The 19,275-nt window shown below is 39.1% G+C and overlaps 1 protein-coding gene across 3 annotated transcripts in view; it reads left to right on the top strand.

Moving 5' to 3' along the window:
• Positions 1-15,575: 15,575 nt before the first annotated feature.
• BVES (blood vessel epicardial substance) overlaps positions 15,576-19,275 on the top strand; it is a 63,305-nt gene continuing 59,605 nt past the window's right edge. For all 3 annotated transcript variants that reach the window (XM_027853727.1, XM_027853734.1, XM_027853741.1), the window contains exon 1: positions 15,576-15,760. The gene's annotated coding sequence lies outside the window, so the exon portion shown is untranslated. The remainder of the gene's footprint in view (positions 15,761-19,275) is intronic.

Here is a 19,275-nt window from a genome sequence, read left to right as displayed (position 1 = left end):
ACATAGACACTAGTTCAGGCTTTCTCAAGTCCTTAAGATTCTCCCTCTCCAATCCATGTTCCTCATTGCTGCCAAAATGATATTCCTAAAGCACAGGTCTGACCATGTTATTTCTCAGCTTGAACATTTTCAAAAAATTGAACAGGCCATCAATGAACTTCCAAAGAAAAAATCTCCAGGGTCAGATGGATTTACAATAGAATTCTACCAAACATTTAAAGAACAATTAATTCCAATACTATATAAATGATTTGGGGGGGGGGGAAAGGTGGAGTCCTACCAAATTCCTGTTATGACACAAATATTATGGTGCTGATACCTAAACCAAGAAAAGCCAAAACAAAGAAAGAAAATTACAGACTATAATACACTATGACCAGGCAGGATTTATAACAGGAATGCAGGGCTGGTGCAATATTAGGAAAACTATCAGCATAATTGAAAATCTTCGCTAGCTCCCTATCACCTCTAGGGTGCAATACAAATGCCTCTGTTTGGCATTTAAAGCCCTCTACAATCTTACTTTAGCTTACTTTTTTCTACTTATCAGAAATTGCTGACCATCAAGAACTCTATTTCCCAGCAAAATTGGCTTACTTGATCTTCCTCTCACACAACATTATTTCTCTAATCTCCATTTCTTTGCACCCCCTCCTTACCTCCAGTTTTCAGAGTTCCCAGATTCCTTTGACACTCAACTTAAGCACTATCTCCTCAGTGAGACCTTTGCTGATTCCTGCTATGGAACTTGCTTTGAATTTACTTTGTATATTTTTCATTTGTAATCTATCTTTTGGAGCTTAACCAGAAAGCGTTTAAGAATTGGGTGAAGATAGACAGAATGAGGTCCATAGCCTTGCTCATGCTCTCTAAGCTCCAATGATATTTTATAATTACCTAATGGCCTGTGATGCTGCCTTCAGAGGGGGCTGCAGGCCAGGTCTGACTCAAACTTATCTGGTGGGTCAGGTTCCAGATGAAATAAAATGGTAGGCCATCTAGCAGTTAACAAAAGGATGCTTATTCATCCATGTTATAGAAAGGATATTCAGCAAGGATGCAACATAGATTCAGTTGAGCATAAATTCCCAGGCTCTGTGGTGGCCAAGCCTGAAGAAGGAATCCCAGGTTGCTTGGAGGACTGGCTTTTGAATCTAAGTTTACAGGAAGCTATAGCATTGGTTTAAGCCTTAGCCCCCAGACCAATTAAGTCTTGAGAACGATTTTAAAATCTTTTAAGGAAAAACTAGCCTGACCTGCAGGAGATAGATGCTGCTCCTATGACAAAGAGAACTTTGATCTTAAAGAGGACTTACAGGTATTGTGCCCAGTCTGAAATCTCTTTGGATCTTAGCGTTGGGAAGGAGACCTGCCTGCTGGGAGCCATGTGGATCTTCCATCGTTCCATTTCAAGCCTTTTTGGCAGAGCTCCCAAAGTGGGCTACATCTGTTTACTTCTATGTATAATGTTTTCCCCAATTGAAAGTAAGCACCTTGAGGGAAGGTACTGTTTAATTTTTTTCTTTACATCCTCAGCACCTAGAATAGTGTATGGTGCATGAGTAAGTACTTAACAAATAATAAGCACTTAATCAAATAATTGTTGATTGATGAATGATTAATTGATTGATTGTGCCCTCCTGGGGCACAGTTTCTTCATTCATAACATGAGGAGTTTGGATCTCTAAAGCAGTGGTGTAGAGAATCACTAAAGAGTGGTGTGATGATAAATATTTTAAAATTAATTTAATTGTATTTATTTAGTATTTTACTTTTCCCCAATTACATGTAAAAACAATTTTCAACATTTATTTTTAAAACTGAGTTCCAAATTCTTTCCCTTCCTCCCTCCACACCCCACCCCCCACTGAGAAGGCAAGCAATTTGAGATAGGTTATACATGTGTAGTCATGCAAAACACTTCCATAATAATCATGTTGTGAAAGAAAACATACACAAAAAAACACAAGAAAAATAAAGAAAGTAAAAATAAGTATGCTTCAATCAGCATTCAGATACTATCACTTTCTCTGGGGATGGATAGCACTTTTCATCATAAGTCCTTCAGAGTTGTCTTGGATCGTTGTATTGCTAAAATAGCTAAGTCATTCACAGCTGATCACCTTATAATATTGCTATTACTTTGTACACAGTACATTTCACTTTGCATTAGCCCATGCAAGCCTTTCTGGGTTTTTCTGAGAGCATCCTGCTCATCATTTCTTATAGCACAACAGTATTCCATCATAATCACATTCCAGAACTTTTTCAGCCATTCCCCAATTGATGGGCAATCCCTCAATTTCTAATTCTTTACACCCAGAAAAGATATGCTATAAATATTTTTGTACAGATGGGTCCTTTTCTTTTTGTTTTTTTTTTTTATCTCTTTTGGGATACAGACTTAGGAGTGGTATTGCTAGGTCAAAGGGTGTGCATGGTTTTATAGCCCTTTGGGCATAGTTCCAAATTGCTGTACAGAACAATTTAATCAGTTCACAATTCCACCAACAGTGCATTAATGTCTCATTTTCCCACATCCCCTCCAACATTTACCTCTTCTATCTTATTAACAAATCTAATAGATATGAGGTAGTACCTCAGAATTGTTTTATTTTACATTTCTCCAATCAATAGTGAGTTAGAGTATACTTTCATATGGCTATAGATAGCTTTGATTGCTTCATCTGAAAACTAGGGCTGTGCTGGCTCTGTCTGTGCTGGACTATGCTCCACTCTCACCTAGGTGTGGAAGATCTTTCCTGCTAACCTTTTAAGTTGTCTTTGGGGTCTGTGGGCTGAGAGGTCTGGATTCAAGATGATCCCAAAGGACTAATGAAGAAACATACTATTTGCCTCTAGAGAGAGAACTGATATTGATTGAATACAGACTGAGGCATGCTATTTTTCACTCTTTCTTTCATTTTTTCTTTTATTCTAGTCTTCTTGTATAAAATGACTGATATGGAAATGTTTTATATAATTGCACATGCATAACCTATATCTGATTGCTTACTGTCTCAGGGAGGGAGGAAAGGAAGAGAGGGAGGGAGGGATAGAATTTGGAGCTCAAAACTTCAAATAATATGTTTAAAAAATTTTTAGAAAGGGAATGTTTATTGACTGATAAAAAATAAAAGAATATTAATAAATCATTTAAAAAAATTTTAAATACTTGGTTTCTCTATATACTACAACCTTATTTCCCCTGTGATGGTGTATGACAATCTTTGTGATCCCATACCAACTATTTTATCCTTTGCATGGTTCTCTTAGAAATGCAACAGAGGAATTTATAAATGCAAACAGGAAAAGAACCTTCTCTTCCCCAAGAATTTCTCATCCAATTTCTCAGAATTTTCAATATGGAGACCATTAGTCTGGACAATCTTAACTGCCCTCTGGGTATAATGGTTAAACAGGGCTTACAGCAGAATTCTGGATCTGTCACAACCCTGACCTATACAGGTAAACAAGAATAGAAAGTACAAAATACATTTCCTTGAACTAACGAAATGTTTAAACTTCTTAGCCAGTTATCTTTCACTTTATGCTCAGTGAATACACTGTTAACAATGGAATGTTTTGAAAAAAAAATGCCTTATAAATATTTCAATCATCTTTATATATGCATTAAGCTAGTGAGGTATCTTATTTTCATGAATTTATAACAACAATGTAAGTAGTAGTAATAATAATAATTTGCATTTAAATAATTTCTTTCCTCCTGGGAACTGAGAGTGCTTGAATGTATCAATTAATGCTACTTGGCTGTATCATTATCCTGAGTTTCCGTTACTATTCCATCTTTTCAATGTACTGTTTACTGTTTTTGTTTTTCAGTCCCATGTCAATTACTTTTCTGAATATCATTAGATATTACGTTTGCCTCCAAATAAAAAACATTTTCTCTCATGGAAGATGGAGACTGTTTACTGATTATAGGATAAAAGGACTCTTCTCTTTGATAGTGATTTTATCTATGCCATTATTTAAGTAAATTTTATTCAGAAGATATCCATCAACTCAAGGACAGCATATATTGGATAGAGATCAGGCCTTTAAGCTAGGAAATTGTTGTTGTTTAGCAGTTTTAGTTGTGTCCTATTCTTCATGAATCAATTTTGGGTTTTCTTGGCAAAGATATTGGAGTGCTTTGCCATTTCTTTCTCCAGCTCATTTTACAGATGAGGAAACTGAGGCAAATGGGGTTAAGTGACTTGCCCAGGGTTGCACAGCTAGCATCTGAGGCTGGATTTTAACTCAGATCCTCCTGATTTCAGGAATGGACATCTATCCACTGTACCACCTAGCTTCCCTAAGCCAAGAATACCTGGGCTCAACCCCTTCATGTAAAAAACACTTGCTTTGGAGAAATAATTGATCTTTTCCTTTCCCCAGGCAACTGTCTTATAAGTTGCAGAATAGTTGCTGGTCTTCACTGGTAGAGGGAATTTCTTACACTAAAGGAATAAAAGTTACAGACTCTCTACCACCCCAATTTGTTGCTATTCAGTCATTTCGGTTGTATCTGACTCTTTGTGACCCCATTTTGGATTTTCTTGGCAGAAATACTGGAGTGGTCATTTCCTTCCCCAGCTCATTTTACAGGTGAGTAAACTGAGGCAAATAGAGTTAAGTGACTTGCCCAGAGTCATATAGCTAGTAAGGTCTAAGACCAGATTTGAATTCAGGAAGATGAGTCTTCCTAACTCCAGCTCTACTGTTCCTTTCAAAGAACGACCCAGCTACCTCCTACCCCAAATTAATCAACCAGTTTTCCAGTATTCCTTACTCTTTCTTGTAAATCACAATATAATTTTTAAGGTTTTTTTTCTTCTATAGGCTTAAAGTACTTTTCAAACTCTTGTGGTTTAAATAAGTTAAAGCACATTTAAAGAATGATATATGTGGTGATTCTCATTTTCACCTCACCAAAACCCCAATCCTTCCCCAGGTGAACACATACACACACACACCAAAAAAAAAAATCTATAAAATTCCATGTTTCACAAAAAAATACAATAATGAGAAAATTCAGTCGTAAGCTTCTTGAAGGCAGAAACCATTTGTTATTTATATGCTCCAGCTTCAAGCATGGTGTCTGTCACATAATAAGTACTTAATAAATTGTTGTTGATGAAGGAAGGAAGGAAGGTAGAGAGGTGATTTTTATGTTAAGGGCTCTAAAGACTTTCTACCTAAGAATCAATGGTTGTCAACTTCATCTTCCCTTAGGAGGCACTAGAAAGGCCTAGAACAGGGAAGCGGAAGAGCCCTTTCTCAGACATCCATTTTCAGATTGTGTGGACCATGCATATATACGTTTCCCCCATTTTCTCAGCCCCATCTTCTATTCTCAGTGCCTGTTTCTCTCTTCATATCTGAATTTATCCACCTTTAACACAATTCTCCTGGACCTAATCACTTCTAATGATTTCCTTCCCACTATTTTGAAATAGTCTTCTAAAAGATTAAAACAAATTCAAATGCTTATTTTCAAAGATGAAAAATGACACAGCCCACACCCTCAAGGAATTAACAGTGTAATGAAGGAGACGATCTATATACATATGCAACACCCTATCTGAATATCTCCCCAATGTGGCACTGACAAGCTTGCAGGTTGGGTCCCTGGTGGGGTAACTACTCTGAGGATCAAGGGTATTTTCTGAAATCACACTCCCAAAGCTATAGTTCACAAGTCCTCATGGGTGCACATACCCTTAATAGTCAGTCAGTAGACATAGTTAGCTCAAAGCAAAATGATTTACTAAGATGGCTTAGTAAGAACAGTAGCTACAAAATATTATCTCTCTCTGAAGCTGGAGCATGCTTTCCCACAAATACACACAAATTTCAGTAGGAAGAGTGGCTACAAACTTAAACTGGTAATCAGACACAAACGTAGGGAACGCATGACCAATACAAAATAATTCGTACTTCTATTACTGCAGGATCCCAGTATTTTCTTCTCTTGTAGAGTCCTCACACTGCTCTGTAATAGGCATAGTATGTCTACTAGATGGGTCATTCAGATGACCTTTCTGTGCCTGCTCCCCTCCATACTTGAACTCCCAAGTGACTGAGTAAATTCTCTCTTGCATCTATTGTTGGCTTTCTTCTCTACTGCCAAATTTCACACTCCTTGAGGCTGCTTCTTAATTTTTTCCAAAGATGACAGGTTCTGTTTTTCAAAGACCATCATGGGCTTGGCCAATTTTTTTGCAAAGCAAATGGCCAGCTGCCCTTCTAATTCTATCAGAAAAACTTCTTCACATTTTATAAAGGAATAACAAGGTATAGATTTGTTTTTGTAATTTGTTTATATACTATCACCAACCTTAGTTCTGTTGTTTATCTCTTGCTTTCTGTGATTAAATCAGTTGGTGGGAGGGAGATGGACTACACACAATTAACTGTTATGCAAATTATATTCAAATACTCAAATGGATCTATGAGCTCATTGATGTCAATATTCCCTCCCACAAGGCAGATGGCAACCCAGTTATGCCTGCCTAACTAGAGTAATTCTAGTTATCATAGTTATCATAGGATTTCCAGTCAATGTGCTAATGGCCTTCCTTGACTTTTTACTTTTACCCTCTTGTTGCCTTCCATTTATTTAGTATATATTTTATTCATACATAGTCATTTATATGTAGTCTCCCTTGTTTGAATGTATGCTCCTTGAGGGCAAGGACAATTTTTCTCTTTCTGTGTATCTTCCTCACTTAATAAGGTGTGTGGTATATAAAGTCGTTAATAAATGCTAGTTGATTGAATGAATGACTAACATTATGTGGATACCGGGGATGCACATGGGCTCTTCTGATCTCTTCTTCACTCTTGTCATGTGACAGCTCATGGTTCTTTTTGATCATATATTTCTTTCATGACTTCCCTAAGTCCAACTCTCTTTGTAGCTCTTGTTTGAAATGTATTGTAGCTGCTCACATCTGTCATGGATACTTCCATCACCCTCTGAGTGATACTCATTTTTAACTGGAGATAGGATCTTCTGTAACCCTCAGCTATACAAGAATATTCCAGGACACTGGAATTTAAAGTTGAGCCTTTGTTTCAGTGAGAAACTTGGGATCAAGAATTTTCTAAAATCTCTGTGTTAGAGAAGACAAACAAGTAGGCCAAGTAGGTCAACATAGGCCAAGGAATTCAAGGAGGGAAGGATGATCCCTAGCTTGGGGAACCAGGAAGGCACGAAAAAGGAGGTAACCCCTGAACTGAATAAAAAAGAAGAGCAACGTCAATGATTAGAGAATGTGAGGGAGGAGGTGAGCCTATGTTCTAGGCACAGGGAACAGTGTGTGCAATGATTGAGAAGTGTCACTCATTTAGTCTACAAGTATCCATTAAGTGCTTATGCTGTGCCAAGCACTGTGCTAAGCACTGAAGACACAACAAGAAGAAAAGAAAACTGAAGGGGTGGGGGAGGATGTGTTTGGGGAGGGGGACAAGTTCAGAGGAGAGCAGCCTGTTAGTAAATGAAGAGATGGCTGGCCTGGGCACTCTCCTTAAAGAGAGGTTCTAGGGGACTCTTATGCTCCAATCAGAGAAAAGGGCCCCAGGGACACAAAGTACTTCTGGGGTGTGAGTTCCAGAGCTGAAGTGCTCTTCCAGGATAAAGAGGTGATCAGGGCAGAATGAGACTGGAAAACGGCAAATAGTTCAGTGCAACTGGAGAACAGAATACATGAAAGGGACTAATGCGAATTAAACTAAAAAAAGTAGGTTAGAAGCAGCTTGCTGAGGGGCTCTAATGTCGGGCTAAGGACTTCATATTCTATTCAGTAAATATTATGCGATCAGAAGACACTGAAATTTTTTGAGTGAGGGAATGACGTGATCAGATCTGTGCATTAGAAACACGATGGGTTTACAGGATTTAAAACTCAAAGAAATCACCTATGTCATCTAGTTCAACACCCTTACGGTACAAGTAAGAAATCTGAAACCAAGAGAAGTGGGCACTTGTTCAAAGTTGTGCAGTTTACATGTTGCAAAGCTGGGATTTGAACCCAACTTCTCGGACTCCAAATCCACAACTTTTTACACTATGTTATGTTGTCTCTTCAGCAATTACGTGAAGGATGGACCGAAGACAGGAGAGATTAGATACAGGGAAACCAGTTAGGAGCCTGTAACAGACATCTAGGTAAAAGGTAGGTGTGTATAAATAGAGTGGTAGGAGGGGACCTCAAGGGGATAAATGAGAGAAATATTTCCGGAGGCAAATCAACAGAATTTGGTAATTGTTTGGATTTGGGGGAAAGTGAGAAAAAGGAATCAAAGATGACTGAGGTTTTGAGCCTGGCTAAATTGGAGTTTACCCAGATAATGTCAACAACAAAAATGGAAAAGTTAGGAAGTGGAGCAAGTTTTAGAGATAGACAATGAGTTTAGTTGAGCTTGGGCTACTATCACATCAAGGTAGAGCATGGCAGTGTCCAGCAGGCAACTGGAAATATGGGACTGGAGAGAGGTAGAGGGGTGGGACCATGGATTTGGCAGTCATCTGCATAGGGATAAGAACTTTTTGAGAGAAAAGCCCTTTTACTCAATGCAGGTGGGCACCTTTTCTGCAACTTAGAGTCAGAGCACTGAAGGTATTGAGGGGTTAAGTGACTTACCCAGAATCATACTGTTGATATGTGCCAGAGGTGAGACTCGAATCCAGTTCTTTCCAACTCTGATGCCTTCTCTCAAAGAAGTATACCACACTGCCTCTCATCTGCATAGAAATGAAAAGAGCCAATAATGGAACCAGGGAGATGCCCAATGGAAAAGAAACCAGTCAAAGAAAGGGTCCAACAGACAAGTAGGAGAAGAAGTGTCACAGAAGACTAGGAATGAGAAAATGCCAAGAAGTTGTGGTTAACAATGTCAAATGCTACAAATCTTTGTTTCCCCCTCTACCTATTATAATAGGCAATTTACAAAACATTTTCCTGTCTGTTTTTCATCCCTTCCCTTGCTTTTCATTTAAAAAAAGAAAAAGCAAACAGAAACAAACAAAAGATATATGAGAAAGACCAGGGAGAAGGAATATCAAGCCCATAGTTTCTGACATTGCAATTACTTGCATGTACCCTGCTGCCAACCCCTAGTCAGTGAATTACTATAGTTCAGCCCTGCTACACCCAATTTTTTTCTGGAATCTAGGCTATTGCATATTTCATAAGTCTGCTTCTGGAGTCAGTACCTAATTTCTGGATGCTCCAGGGAAATCCTAACCCACTGAAATTTGCATTAAAGTTTTGCAATTTGCCCATCTGTTTGGGTTAAAACAATAGGGCCTTATGTATGCTACATCCAATTCATTTAGAACAGTTAAGACAAGAAAATTAATTACATTTTTTTTTAAAAGAGAACAGGATTGACCAAAATCTCTGGATGGTGTTTCCTAGATGCATAGGATGTTTGCATTTTTTCTTCAGATAAGCAATAAATGTTAATGTTTGGAATCCAGTCCAATGTAATAAATACTTACTGAATGCCTACTACATGAAGCACAGGATTAGATACTGTGGGAGAAGGGGAGAAGCAAGAAGTGTTTGAGATGTTGTCTTATTGGGATTCAGCATCATCTCTTTCTGAATTATTCTTATGCCGTTGCTTTCTTTCCATTGTTTGGAAAACACTCGTCTATGGGATACACCAAATACATCAGTGGATTCGTGATTTCAGATATGTGGATGTTCCCTGCAACTATGAAGATACCATCCCATTTATGAAGGCTCAGCCCAAACGTCCCTCATCCATGTTGTTGTTCAGTTATTCCAGTCGTGTCTGACTCTTTTGACTTTATTTGGGGTTTTCTTGGCAAAGATACAGGAGTAGTTTGCCATTTCCTTTCCCAGCTCATTTTACAGATGAGGAAATTGAGGCAAACAGGGTGAAGTGACTTGCCCAAGATCACACAGCTAGTCTAAGACTAGATTTGAACTCACAAAGGTAAGTTTTCCTGACTTCAGGACTTCTCATTATTTGCCGTATGGGAATCTCATCCAATATACTGGAGATCTTCTAGGAGATCTTCTATTTATATTGAGAGAGTACCAGTAGAGATCATGAGCTGTCCGTTTGCTTATCCCTCACTCTCCCAACGTGGCCAAGTCATCTTTTTTGTTCCTACTCATAGATTTCTTGTTTGTTTTTTGTTTATTTTTGCTAGGCAATGGGGTTATGTGATTTGCCCGGGTTACACAGCTAGTAAGTATCAGGTGTCTGAGATGGGGTTTGAACTCAGGTCCTTCTGACTCCAGGGCCAGGGCTCTATCCACTGCGCCACCTAGCTGCCCCTCATAGATTTCTTTTATTGCATCATTCATACCACTTTCTCTATGTCATTCTTTGTTTACAAGTTGCAACCTTCTCTATTGTTCTTTGAATGCTCCTCAACTATATTTCTTTGGAGGTTATGTTCCATTATTCTAAGTCATTCATCATTACCAAAGAAAATCTATCCATTAATTAACTTAAAATCAAGTATTGAAAGTTAAATATAGCATCAGATTTTCCTCAGGCCTCAAAACCAAGTTTCATTTTGGGACATATTTGTATTTAACTTTTGGGGGCAGATGGTTTGGCAGGAAACAGTTACATGAAAATTTACCAGGGGCAGCTAGGTGGCGCAGTGGATAGAGCATTGGCCCTGAAGTCAGGAGGACCTGAGTTCAAATCCGACCTCAGACCAAACACTTGATGCTTACTAGCTGTGTGACCCTGGGCAAGTCACTTAACCCCAATTGCCTAAAAATAAAAAAAAATTAAAAAAATTTATCCACCTGATGTACAGTAGTAGAAGTTGCCATTTCTGATCTATACTTTGTGAGTCTAGCAAGTCAGAATCAGGACAAAAAGTAGTCATCTGCATTTTTATGGAGAAATTCATTTGATTATCTTCAGGAACTACCTCCACCCAGCAAGTCAGTATTAAACAAAAAACAAAGTCCAAAGTAAAACTAAGTATTTGACTGAGACAACAGCTACATTGATTCCATACATACACACAAATGTTAATGCAGCATCTGGAGATTCACAAATACAGAAAAGGAAGAACTAAACAGAAAGACCCTGGTTTAGTAGTCAATTAACAGTGTGCAGCTGCCTATCACTATGTAATTGACTAAAAGGGGTTATTATAGAAAAGTGAATTCTTGGGAAGGCACAATTCCTATACATTTAATCTGGCAATCTAAAGAAATGTCACATTGATTCAGACTTATAGGGTTATATACTCAAAGTAGCAAAGGAGTGTGTGATTTTGTTCTTATTATACTCTACAGGAATTTCAAAACATTTTTCTGCTCTTAAAAACAAAATTACCTCTCAATCTTGTTCAATTACTGCAAAAGAACACTCTTTTCTCAAATACAAAGTCTCATCAATTTTCTTTTGTTCAGTTGGTGAAGAGACAGGTTTCTGGAAAGGAGATGATAGAAATAGCTGCTTATGTCGAAGTTATACCAGCTATTTCTGCAGGGCAGATAGACAAGTCTATAACAAGTAGCTTCTCCATCCCTCCCCCCAGACCCCTACCTTTTCCACTTCTTCACTTCTGTGAAAACTGTTTTTTGTTTCATAGTAGTTTTCAACCAGTGCTAGGAAATCTTGAAAATCTGACATTTCCACAATTGACATGAGTTGGAAATCTTGCCAATCTGACCTTTCCACTGTTGGTAATGAATATGAGGGGAAAGGATCCTATGATCCCATGTCTAGAATTCTTGACTTCGATTTGATAGTCTTAATAATCATAATTTATTTTTCTTACAATAACACGGGAAGCTTATAACATTTGGTGTTATCCAGCTTTGAGATGAGGCTCTGACTATAATTTCAAATTGATTATGTTTAAGGTACATCATCTTCCCATCAAAAAAACAAAATTGTCCCAATACTTGGTTCCAGAGACCAGAAATATAATAAGCTTTGGGCTCTCAGAATGATAGCATTGTAGAGTTAGATCTGGAGGAAACCTTACAGATTATCAGTTTCAACCTTCTCATCCAAGAGATGAGGAAACTGAGGTCCAAGGAGGTTATGACTTGACCAGGGTCACAACAGTCTGAGGCAGGATTTGAACCAAGTTCTTCCTGCATTAGCACCTAGAAAGATATAAATAGCATGTAATGGATTAACCATACCCTTTTATAAGCTTGCCAAATAAAACCTATAAAAGATCTGCAAATGATAGAGAATGAAAGAGATAATGAGAGCGAGAGATAGAGAAACAGTGAGACAGAGACATAGTGGGGGTATTAGTCCATAGATAGCAGGCTTCAAGAATCATGAAGACCTGAGTTTAAGTCTCACTGCTAGCCCATACTGGTTTTGTGACTATGTTTTTTAACCCCTCACTGTCCCCAGGGAACTGTCTAAGACCTTAAGTTAAAGAGCAGGTACCTAGTTACATCAGTAGCATAAGTTTCCTCAAAAAAAACCTCACAGTTTTGAACAAAAAGGATCATTGTACCTCTGTGTGGGTATTGGCAGGGATGGTGCTTTGGACCTATAATTTCAACAGTGAAGGGAAGTCCCGGTGTGAAAACGCCTTCCACTAATGAAAATTGGCAACTCCCGCATAGCTTATGATCTTAGAGGGGTTGCCTGAAGCACTGAAAAGTTATATGACTTACCTAGGGTCACACAGCCACTATGTGTCAGAGGAGGACTTAAGAACAGCTTGTCCTTACTCCTAAACTGACTCTATCCACCATGCCACTATGCTTCTGATACACACACACACACACACACACACACACACACACACACACACGCACACTCAAGCAATGTTTCTTCATGAGAATTGTTCTGATATTCCTGGGTCAGCATATTTGAATGCATTTTTTACATGTGTTCTATATAATATGACAGGAAGTTAAGAATGTTAAGCCTAGATTTTTGTGTTACCAACCAAGGTGTTTTAGAGACCAACACATATAAGTTTGAGCCTTTAACAAGGCCAGTGGATTTCTTATTGTCTTTTCCTTTTCCTCATCTTCAAATTTCCTTTCATATTCTATTCCTGTGCTGCCTCCTGTAGTCTCAACAAAATTAGTAAAGAAAAAAAATCCCTTTGAAAAATGCTGTCTTAACTTCTTACAGTGCAATTTTGCTCTTGATTATAATCCCAGTTCTGCCAATGGATTGTGAAGTTGGGCTCAAGAAATGGTCCAGGCAAAAAGTTCAAGGCCAAATGCCTCCCTTATTCTTTTTTCATCTACCTCGCCCCTTCCTCCAATGTCCCAGATAGTGCTAATCTGCGACATTTGTGTATCCTACACAAAGTTTGAAAAGTGTGTTTTCATATCTTAGAAAAATGTGACCCTTTCCATGTTACTGTCCACCAGAGGGTCTGAGCCTTCACTGTCACACATACAGTTGGTTCACCAATCAATTAGTCAACAAACATTTATCAGTACTTATTCTGTGCTTGGTGTTGCTTTCAAAGAACTTAAATTTTACCAGAGAAAACAAAATGTGTAAATATACTCAAATACAAAATATATACAAATTAATTTAAAAAGGGGTGGTTCTAGCATATGGGAGGCATCAGGCAAGGTCTCATGTAGGAGGCAGTCTTTGAGCTGAGCTATTAAGGGAGTTAGGAGTGGAGGTGGTGAAAATTAATCCATTCCAGGCATAGGGACATTCTGTGTAAAGATACATAGATGGACGATGGAGTATGGTGAATGAGGAGAGAAGGAAGAGGAAGAGGAGGAGGAGGAGGAGAAATGTCAAACAGAGAAGTTTGTTATTATCCTGGAAGAAACATGGAGCCTCCGAAACATCTTGAGAAGGAGAATGACATGATTAAAATCATGCTTTAAGAAAATAATCCATCACAAAATAAATATGTCCATCTCCTGGAATTTTGGTAGCATTAATATATTATAAAATTAATAATATGTAATATAATAATGTTAATAATATTGATAATAATTAACAGCAAAAGTATTTCTCATTATGTTCTTCATGTTTTTACCTATCTTACCCATGCCTAGTCCCAATTGTGGTTTCAAAATTGTCTAGCTTTGTCTTGGGCTGAAGAAAAATGGTGGTAAATTACTGGCCAGTCCCTATGGTATGGTAAGCACCATTCATATTATTGGGCTGCAATGATCTTTGGCTCACACTCTGGACCAAAGGAGCTCCGTGTCGGCCTCTTGAATCTGCTCTTCTGCCCTAGACGCACCCAGAGTGGGTATCAAAGGGCATATAACCAATTGGTTGATAAGGGGGGTACTGAGAGGCAGAGAATCACAGGGGAGAGGCACATAGTAGGCCCTCAGTAAATGCTTATTGAGTTGATTGTAATGGTCTGACTGTAGTAGGAAAAGCGCTGGATTTGGAGTCAGATGACCTGGTTTCAAATCTTCTCTTCTATTTACTCCCTGTGTGATTGGGCAAGTCACTTGACCTTTCTAGTTTCCTCATCTCTGAAATGAGGAGGTTGTATTAGATGATCTCTGGGGTTCCTCCACAGCTCTAAATTTAGGGTCCTAATATGCTTTCCTTCTTTAAATTGTTTTAGACCCATCCAAAAGTATCTTGGAAGAGATGGAGGACTAAGGAGCTGGATCAAAATAAGTATGCTAAACCAGGTTCTTTATTTAAAGGCATGTTTATGCAAGTAAGCTTATTAGTTTCCAAACAATACTTGCATGGGACTTCATTGCAGCTGGCTGTCAGGAGGAATGATGGATTCAGCAAGGAGTTGGGCAAAAATAGGAAATAGTGTCAATGGAGCTGGAGGGGAAATGAAGATGTGTTTCATTTCCAGTTATGACTTGTGACCCAACTTGGCTTACCCCCAAGAAGAGAAGGTGGATGCCTCAAAGTAAACCAAGATGTGGGAAGGAAAGAAACACCTCGAGGTTTATATTGGTTACTTGCTTTTACAGAGGCAGCCTGGGCTAAAGGCCAGAAGGTTGGCTTTGGAGTGAGAAAGACTTCGATTTAATTTCTGCCTCTCAGAAGACCATTTGACCATGGGCAAATGCTTTAACTTCTCTTAGCATCGCCAGAGAAAACGTTTATACCTGTAAGTCATAGATGAATAGCCAGTCTGCAACTATTGAGGAAGTTCCATAAATCCATGAAATCACAAATCCTAAACCAATAAAGCCACAAAACTTGCAGTCACATATTTTGTCTCCCGGGACTACCCATTTTCGCCATCAGAAGCTCCCGGTGCAAGTAACTTGTTTGTTACTCATTTCTCCGATCCTTGAACAAAAATGAAAACAGAATAAAGCAGGGGAATAAAATTAATCCCAGTAAAGAAAAGCCGGCGGGAGAACCATTGCGCCCCTGCCCGATACCTCTGATGCACTCTTCCTGGATAGCTCCCTCCCCTCGTTCTTCTGCCTAAAAGGTTCTTAAGCAAGCGGCGGGGCTCAGTGTCTCCGCCTGCCAAGCAGCTCAGCACTTGCAGCTGTGGGCGCATCTGGGGGGCGCGTGCGCCGTGACAACCCGTGCCCGGGCACTGCCGCCACCTCCTCCCGGCTCCGATGCCTATTTTAGTCCTAGCTGTGGTTGGGAGCAGGGGCTGGGGCCGAAGGAAAGGCGCTGAACAAAATAGAGTAATTGGGAACCGTCACCTGCAGGCCCCCCGGGAGTCGCAGGGCCAGCGCCGTACCTCGGGCTCCAGATTCTGGGAGCGCTTGATTCGCTTGCTCTGGGAGAAACTTTGGCCCATGTGAGCTCGGTTGTCTGTGGCAGGGAACGAAAGGTAAGAGCTTCGGGGCTGGGAAGAGAAGCGCCCCATTTTCAATCTTTTTCTCCTATGTCTTTCCACCTCTGCCCCACGGGTGGAAGGGTATTTGCAACTTTGCACCTTGTGGGTAAAAATTGGAAGCGAAAGTTGGAGAAACGGGTTTAGGAATAACTTTTCCCGAGGTCTCAAGAGGGCAGGACTGTGCCCTTTTCCCACCCAGGGCTCTGCCCACGCCCCAGGCTGCCCTTCTTGGGGTCTCTGCTCTCTTCTTTCCTTCCTCTGCTCCGCGACGCAGCCGACAGCCTTTGGCTGGGCTCTGCAGTCCCAGTTCTGGGCACCTTCTTTTCTCTGTGTCCTTTACTTCTAGGGGTAACCTCGAAATCACCGCAAGTTTAAATGTCACAGGACCGAGGCGTTGCTCGGCCCCTTACTATTTGCAGGATTTTGTTTAGCAATGGGTCCCGGTTTCCTGCCCTGTAAAATGGGTTGGACCTCTGAATATATGGCCCTTTGGCTATTGTGTCCAACTTAATGGCCATTCTAGGTCTCTTGCACCTAATCATTCCTTCAACCCTGACTTTTGAAAGTACTTCTGTTTCGTCCGAGAGGTCTTGGTGGAGCCAGGAGCAGGGGGATTTGCCAGGGGATTTAGTCTAACCCTCCAGAAAAGATGGAGAGACTTCGGGTCAAACCGAACTAGCTGCAGGTTCCGTTGCAGTCTTTTCTGGAGCTCCGCTGCTTCACCAAATCTGGCTGCTCTTTCCTCCCTCCCTCAAGGGTCCAGGAAAGCTGCAGGTCAGAGAGGAAACAATAGCAATTTCATCCTCCAGCAATCACAGAATTTCAGAGTTGAAAGGCACATCAGAAGCAGCTATTTAGGCTTCCCACCGGAAGGAACAAGGTAAGCTAGATATTATGTGAACTTGCATCTGGGCTAAGAGCTTCAGTTGAAACAACTCCCCTTGGGCCTAATTTTGAAGGTGTTTACTAATAGGTTAGGCACCGAAGCTGCAGGACCGTCTTTGAAGAACGGGACAGGAGCACAGTGATTCTTCAGCAGTGAAGTACCATTTGTAGTGACCCTCAGCTTCTCTGAAAGGTGTACAGAATTTAAAAAGAAACAATTAATCCTAAATTTTGGTAAGAGGGATCCTAAGTGGCCTCTCCTCTCCTTCCCCATATTTCTTTGGGTTTTTTGTGTTTACTTAGTTTGAGGGGTAGTTTGGAACTTTTTTCCTCATCAGCAATATCATTTGGCATAGCAGATGTAAATCTGAAAAAAAATATGTAAATAGGTTGTGAAGCAGGTAATTTATTGCAATAGAGACTTACAGATGAATGGGAATGGTGGTAATAATTTCTTGATAAATTCCCCCCAAGTCTGTCATTTTAATAATCAACCACTCCAATTATGTTTAACAATTGAACAATGTAATATGTTGTCAGAGGCAGAAGGAAAGATTGGGGGGGAAACTCTATTTTCCTTAAATACTTTTAAATTGCCATCTTAGTAAACCAGGAGCTGAGATATCTGTTCAATATTTATGGACCAGCTGAGAAGATGGAATTTCTCTGGGGCATATGTTTTTGTAACAGAAACTTATTTAATATGTGCTTATTAAGACAGTTGTACAGTAGCACCATGGTTTTAGTACTCACTGGTATTTCCACATCTCTGGGCTCAAAAACTTGCTGCCTACCGTTAACATAACTAAATTGCTGTTAAGAATCTGATCTCCATCGACAGAGCGAGTTTCCATACCAAGGTTTTTCTTCAGCTGATAATCTCATAGGTCAGACCGAAAAATAACATTCACCCCCCCATCCCCAGCACACACCATATACTTAATCATGTTTTGATGATTGGCAGGAAACCCAAGAAATGTAAAAGAAAAATCCTGTCCAGCTCCTAGCACATAGTAGAGATTTCACAAGTGTTTATTGACTTAATTTCACATGTATTCACTCAACAGTATTATTCTTTTAGCTGCATTTGTGTCCATAGTCTCTAAAAAATGTCTTGTTATCAAATAATATACGAATATGTTTAACACTTGAGAGACAGCTGGGCGTAGTGCAGTGGTTCTCAAAGTTGTTGACCTCAGAGCCCCTTTACACTCTTGAAATTATTTAGGACCCTCCAAAGAGCTTTTGTTTATGTAGGTTATATCTATCTATATTTGCTGTATTTGACATTAAAATCTCTTAGTAATATTATGAAAATAATTTTGACCTTGGACATCTTCTGAAATGGTCTCAGGGACCCCCAGGAATCCCTGAGAGAGTGGATAGAATGCTGAATCTAGTCAGTAGGGCCTAGACTCGATTCCTTCCTGACACTAGCTGTGACCTCTGAGAGCCTCAGCTTCCTCATCTGTAAAATAAGGATAACAATACCTATAGTATTTGCCTGAAAGGATTGTTGTATAGCTTGAATAAGGGAGCATATTTAAAAGTGCTATGCAAACTTTAAGGCACTATAGAAATGTCAATCATTATTAATACTATCAGTGTCACCTTGGGTAAGTCATTTAATCTCCCTGTGCCTCAGTTTCTTCATCTGTAAAAGGAATCAGAATAAATAATATGTGTACTGTCATAGAAGGTTGTCTGGAAAAAAAGCCCTTGGAATGTTATAAAGCATTTCTAAATATGAGATATTCTAATTTTGTACAATTTATGAATATATTCATAAAATATATTCAAATTATATTGTATGTAGGTATTTATGAATATATTTGTATAATTTTGTGTAATTTATGAAAGATTTTGCATTTTCCACCAACTAGTAGATATTGCATTCCAAATTTGCACACTGTGGTATACTAGTGGCTACTTTAGGTTTTCCATAGAACTTTTCTGAAAACTTAGAGCAAGAAGGAAATTTTAAAATGGTTTAGCTGACTGGCATAAAGTAGTTTGAAAGCCCATGTTGTCCAGTCAGATTTCATTCATATTCATACCACCCCTCAAATGCTACCATGTTTCTTACTTTGAAGAGGAGACTCTTGGAACTATGAAAGTAGGATCAGATTTTGTGGTGTTGAATTTTCATATTTTAAAACATGAGAATTTATAATTTGGAATTTGACAGAAAGCAAAGGTGTTGACTCAAGTCAAATTATCTGTTAACAATGCCTCCAGTTCAGTGTTCTGTTTGGTATGTTTCTATAATTACCTAAAAAGTGGGAGATATACTTTTATGCCTTTCACAGAGTTTAATACTCTTAGAAATTACAACCACACATGCTATAAATCAGGATTGTGCTGGATTGCAAAACTCTCTTTCCGAGAGAGACTGTGTGAATATTCTGTGCAATATTCTGTGTGAGACTGGTGAATGTTCTGCTTAATTATTAAATGTAGAGATAGTACTAGGTCCATGGTTCTCTATCACAAACCAAATACTATTTAGCGTAGGGAGAGTCATAAACATCATTCTATGACTCTAACCCACCCAGTAGGGTAACTCAGTAAAATTAATTTTATTGACTTTAATTTTAAGAATGTATGCTGTCTCACATTATTAC

This window comes from Vombatus ursinus, unplaced genomic scaffold (assembly GCF_900497805.2).
Source record: "Vombatus ursinus unplaced genomic scaffold, bare-nosed wombat genome assembly UNPS02000582.1, whole genome shotgun sequence".
Classification (NCBI taxonomy): domain Eukaryota; kingdom Metazoa; phylum Chordata; class Mammalia; order Diprotodontia; family Vombatidae; genus Vombatus; species Vombatus ursinus.
This window is presented reverse-complemented; position numbering and strand designations above follow the sequence as displayed.